General features: G+C 46.0%; 1 pseudogene; it reads right to left on the bottom strand.

Annotated features, from left to right (window-relative positions):
• Positions 1 to 4,463: 4,463 nt before the first annotated feature.
• On the bottom strand, positions 4,464 to 5,415 carry LOC105549270 (annotated as a pseudogene).
• Positions 5,416 to 6,000: the final 585 nt, after the last annotated feature.

Consider the following 6,000-nt stretch of genomic DNA (forward strand, 5'->3'; position numbering starts at 1 on the left):
GGGATCATGAAAATTGGAATGATGACTCATGGGAAGATCCTGATGAAGCTGGTAGTATTGAATCTCTAAATTCTGATGCGTCTTCATTGCCAGTAGAAGCAGAGATAACTGATTTACCCAATCTGATTATATCTAATTGACATTAACTGCTTTCCCTGAGGAAACTAATGTCTTCCTCTGAGATAATTGCCTTACAGGACTCTGCTGATTGTCCTCAGGACCCACCCTGACCGCCCCTCTTTCCTTCTAAACCTGTAACTAGATCCAAGTCCCAGCAGGCCCCAAAGGTGAGGTACTAAGTGAGATATAGGAGGTGTGCTACACTCAAAAAGAACTACATGACTCTTCCCATTTGAGAATATGTGTGGAAATGGATATTAGGGTACGTAATAATGGTGGAAGGAACATAAAGTTGGATCAGGCAGTGTTTATTGATAGGGGCCCACAAAGCAGAGATTTTGGATTTAATATTGCAGCATGGGGGATCAAAAAGATCCTGCGCTAGCTGGTTGGTTGCTTGGTTGAAACATGAACCAAAATTTGCCCTAAATGAAGTTGAAATGCCAGTCCTGCCTTGGTACACTATAGAGGAAGTAGTTCAAATGGTTACTGTAATGGACAGCAGAGTTAAAGCAGCAATCAGAATTGTCTGACTAGGCCAGACACAGTGGCTCACACCTGTAATCCCAGCACTTTGGGAAGCCGAGGTAGGCAGATCACTTGAGGCCAAGAGTTTGAAATCAGCCTGGCCAACATGGTGAAAGCCTGTCTCTACCAAAAATACAAAAATTAACCTGGTGTGGTGGTGCGCATCTGTAGTCCCAGCTACTTGGGAGGCTGAGGCAGGAGAATTGCTTGAACCCAGGAGGCAGAGGCTTCAGTGAGCTGAGATGGTGCCACTGCACTCCAGCCTAGGTGACAGAGCAAGACTCTGTCTCCAAAAACAAACAAACAAACAAACAAAAAAAAACAAAAAAACAAGTCTGACTCACAGAGATATGGTTTGGCTAGGTGATCATGGAGTTCCTCGAGGTGAAATACGTGGGGAATCTATTAAATTCTAACTTGATCTATATAAGCAGAAGAGTTTTAGGTTAAGTGAACAAATCTAATTTGAATAATAAAACCAGAATTATGGCCCCTCTATCAATTCCCAGATTTGAACTGGTTTACAGACCCAGAACCCCTCAAATGAAAGGGAGACCAAGTCCCCTTGAGGAAGGATCCCACTGCACTGTCAAAGATATATACTGTTAAATCTTTCTCCCAGCCTTTCCCAGAAGGATCTATGGCCTTTTACTAGTAACTACATTGGGAAAAAGATAATCAAACCTTTTGAAGATTACTGGACACAGACTCTAAGCTGACAGTAGTTCCAGGTAACTAAAATGTCACTGTGGTCTTCCAATTGGAGTAGGAGCTTATGGAGATCAGGTGATCAATGGAGTTTTAGCTCCAGTCTGTCTCACAGTGGCTCCAGGGATCCCTGAAACCATCCTGTGGTTATTTCACTATGCAGTTCGGGAATGCATAATTGGAATAGATACACTCAGCAGCGGACACAGAGAACCAACCATATTGGTTCTCTGACTTGAGTGAGGGCTATAATAGTGGGAAAGTTCAAGTGGAAGCCACTAGAACTGCCTCTACCTAGGAAAATGATAAACCAAAATCAATATTGCATTCCTGGGAGGATGCCAGAAATTAGTGCCACCATCAAGGTCTTAAAGTATGCAGAAATAATTTCCACTCCATCCCCCTTCAACTCACCTGTCTGGCTTTTGCAGAAGATACGATTTTGGAGAAAGAATAGATTATCATAAGCTTAACTGGGTGATGACTCCAACCAGAGGCAGTTCTATTGCTTGAGCAAGTTAACACATATCCTCGTACCTGGTATGCAGCTATTGATCTGGCAAATGCTTTTTTCTTCATACCCCTTAGTAAAGACCACCTGAAACAAGTTTGTTTTCAGCCAGCAAGACCAGCAATACACCTTCACTGTCCTACCTCATGGGTATATAAACTCTCCAAACCTACATCATAGTTTAGTTTACAGGATTTTGATCAGCTTTCTGTTCCACAAGAGATCACTCTGGTCCAATACATTGGTGACATTATATCAATTGGACCTGTGAGCAAGAAGTAGTGACTACTCTAGACTCATTGGTAGAATACTTGCTTGTCAGAAGGTGGGAAATCTCACTAAAATTCAGGACCACCTTCTACATAGGACAATTTCTAGGCATCTAGTGTGAGGCATTTCGAGATACCCTTTCTAAGGTGAAGGATAAGTTGTTGCATCTGACTCCTACAAGCAAGAAAGAGGCATGATACTTAGTGTACCTCTTTGAGTCTTGGAGGTAAAAACTGGTAACCATTTCCAGCTTGGTTATGGCAATCGAGTGCCTCCATATGCCACTCTGAAATCTAATTACTCCCATTGAATTTAGGTTTCATTTGGAGCAGCACACTGGGGCATGCTACTCCATCCTGTTTACCAAAAGCTGCTAGTTCTGGGGCCCAGAACAAGAGATAGCACTGCCACAGGTCCAGGCTGCCAGGGAAGTTTCTCTGCTACTTGGGCCATCTGATCCCTCAGATCCAATGGTGCTTGAAGTGGCCATGGCAGATAGAGATGCTTATTGGAGCCTTTGGCAGACCCCTGTAAGTGAATCACAGGACAGGTGCTTAGGATTTTGGATCAAAGCCCTGCCATCATCCGCTGTGCATAACTACTCTCCTTTTGAGAAACAGCTTTTGGTTTGCCTTAGTAGAGACTGAACACTTAACCATGTGCCACAACATTACCATGTGACTTGAGCTGGCTGTTGTCTGATTCAACTTGCCATAAAGCTGAGCATGCACAGCAGCAGTCCATCATCAAATGGAAGTGATACATACAAAATCAATATCAAGCAAACCCTGAAGGCACAAGTGACCATGAAGAAGTGACCCAAAAGCCTGAGGTCTCCAATTCTGCTACACTGCCTTTTCTTCCTCAGCCTACACCTATGGCCTCATGGGGAGTTCCCTATGATCAACTGACAGAGGAAGAGAAAACTCAGGCTTGTTTAGTAGATGATTCTGTGCAGTGTGCAGGCACCACAGCCCTTTTCTGGAACATTACCTGAACACTCTTCCCTTCCGTAGATGATAAGGAGCTGTGGGAGTTGCTTTTTTGTTATTGTTGTTTTTTAATTTTGAGACAGAGTCTCGCTCTGTTGCCCAGGCTGGAGTGCAGTGGCTCGATCTTGGCTCACTGCAGCCTCTGCCTCCTGGGTTCAAGTGATTCTCCTGCCTCAGCCTTCCAAGTAGCCAGGACTACAGGCACACACTACCACACCGGGTTAATTTTTGTATTTTTGGTAGAGACGGGCTTTCGCCATGTTGGCCAGGCTGATCTCAAACTCCTGGCCTCAAGTGATCTGCCTGCCTTGGCCTCCCAAAGTGCTGGGATTACAGGTGTGAGCCACTGTGTCCAGCCAGAGCTGTAGAAGTCTTTTAAGCAGGAGTTAGCTTTTAGGTAGATCACATTGGCTGTCAAGGGAAGAATGGCCTAACTATAGCTTTGGTTCCAACTTGGATCTGGATCCCAGATCAGGGCTTAGTCTGGTCTTTGGATCAGACCTGGGCTCCAGTGCAGGACCCTATCTGTGTGCCTGAGGTCAGCATGGAGGCCTCAAAATCTGATCTGTGTGTTTGGCTGAGTTTGGATTCCCCAGGGTAGTCTACTCTGGTCTTTGGGTCAGACTGGGACCCTGAAGAAGGTGGTCTGGGTGTATAACGGACTGGGGACCCTTGGGCAGGACCTGACCTATTAGTGTGGGTTAGGCTGGACATCACAGGGTAAACCTGACCTGTGTGCCTGTACAGCTGTGGGATCTCAGGAAACCTGTGTTTGGGACTGACTGGACTCTAGAACCCAGCCTGCTACTTGAATTAGACTGGAAGCCTCAGGCTGACCTGTGTATTAGGTCAGAATAAACTTCATGTCAAGCTTCGGCTATGTTTGGGAGAGACTGGGCCCTAGGGAAGTGCCTGTCTGTTTATTTGTTTCAGACTAGATGTTTAGGGCAGGCAGGTTGTGGTCTGTGTATGACTTGCTCTATAAGACTCCCTTAGTGAAGCCCCATACATCTAGATATTAGTTGGGACTTTCTCAGGATTTGGGAGAAAGAGGACGGAGAAAATAAACTAAGAAGGATAGATAGGTAAATGCAATTTTATTACTGGGTGTGAAAACAAAGAACATTCTAAGAATTTAACAAGCAACAGTTGACCAAGAGGGAACCTATTGTTGAGCCCATAATCTGCTGAGGAGATTTGAGCCTGTCCCTGAGTACTGCCTGCTTATCTCTTCTCAGAGATCATAGCCTCAACTTCCCAAGTTAGTAAAGTCCTCTCACCCTGGCAGTTTCCACTCTCATGTTCTGCAGCCTCTTTGGCTTCTCCCCAGCCTTCTAAGCTGTTTCCTTTCCACAGAGCATCTTTCCTCCATGTTGCTGGATCTCCCTAGTACTCACGACGTAAATGACAGGATTCAAGGCCCCTGGAAGCAGCAAGTATATGGCACTGAGTAGATTCTGGACATCCTGGGACACAGTCTTGGCTACTCAGAAGATGATGGAAGTGGAAAGACCAGAGAGGTAGATGGTGAGGATGACCAATAAGTGGGAGCCACACATGTGTAAGGCCTTGGCTTGGGCTCCCCAAGAAGAGATCCGGAAGGCAGCATAGATGATGTAGGTGTAGGAGGTCCCCAGCAGGGCCAGATCAGAGGTTACAGTGACCAACCACATAGCCAGCCCCAGCCAGTTGAAGGTCAGGTCTCCACAAGCTATGCTCAGCAGTGCAATGTACTCACAGGTGAAGTGTCGAATCACGCTGTCCAGCAGAATCAGTCTTTTGCAGTTAGCACCACCAAGGTTACTGCCACTCCCAGGCTCTATGTCAAGGCAAGAATGGCCAGCAGTCCCAGCAGCTGGGAGGTCATCAGGTCAGAATAGCAGAGTGGGTGGCAGATGGCCATGTAGCAGTTCAGGGCCATGGCCAGAGGAGGTTGTAGTCCAGGAGGAAGGTGAAGTAGATAAAGAACACCTGGGCCAGGCAGCCATGCAGCGATATGGGGTTAGCATAATGCACAAAGCCCTCCAGCATTTTAGGCATCATGGCTGTGGCAGCACAAATGTTGACAGCCAGGAGCAGAGTGATGAGCATATACATAGGCTGATGCAGATGTTGCTGGGCAACCACCATGTGGATGACCAGGGCATTGACAGAGATGATGGTCACATAGAGGAAGACAAGAGGCAGGACCAGGAGGGGCCACCACTCTCGTAGTCCAGAGAAACCCACCAGGAAGAAGTTGGTGTAGCAGATGTTGAAGGTGCTTGTATTTCCATCCTCACCCATTAGCTTTGGCCCTGGGCTGGCCAGCTAATGGGTGAGGATGGAAATACAAGTACCTTCAGCTGGAGTGGGGATCAGAGACTGTTAGAACAAAATGGTCAGTTTAAAAAGACTATTTCTGTTGTAGACCCTGAGGAATTTGTGATGAAAGCCCACTTCTTCATGTATGTATTCCTTTGGGGCACAGAGAAGTACTAAGCCAGGTATTGTGGGAACTACACAGTTGAACAAGACAATCCTTGTCCCCAGGGAGCTCTTGGCCTTATGTGTGTGAAATGTAAACTTACAAGATACTTGTTTACTTATGATGTTCCAGATATTTACTGAGTAAAAGATTAGGAGGAGAAGTAGGTGTAGTATATACAGGGGGAAAAGTGACAGCCAGAGACAAAACAAGAAAGGTTAAGAGAAAAGATTCTTGATTCAGAGGAAGTATTTGAAGAATCTTTGACCCAAGGAGACTGGGAAAGCCCAAGTGGGGCTTAACAGGGAGAGAAGAACCAGCTGGGAATGATGGCATCACTTGTGTGCTTGGGACACACTGTGGCAAGGAGCGATGGAAGTTGCTGAGGAAGAATTCTGGTCTTC

Source organism: Mandrillus leucophaeus, unplaced genomic scaffold (assembly GCF_000951045.1).
Source record: "Mandrillus leucophaeus isolate KB7577 unplaced genomic scaffold, Mleu.le_1.0 Scaffold432, whole genome shotgun sequence".
Classification (NCBI taxonomy): domain Eukaryota; kingdom Metazoa; phylum Chordata; class Mammalia; order Primates; family Cercopithecidae; genus Mandrillus; species Mandrillus leucophaeus.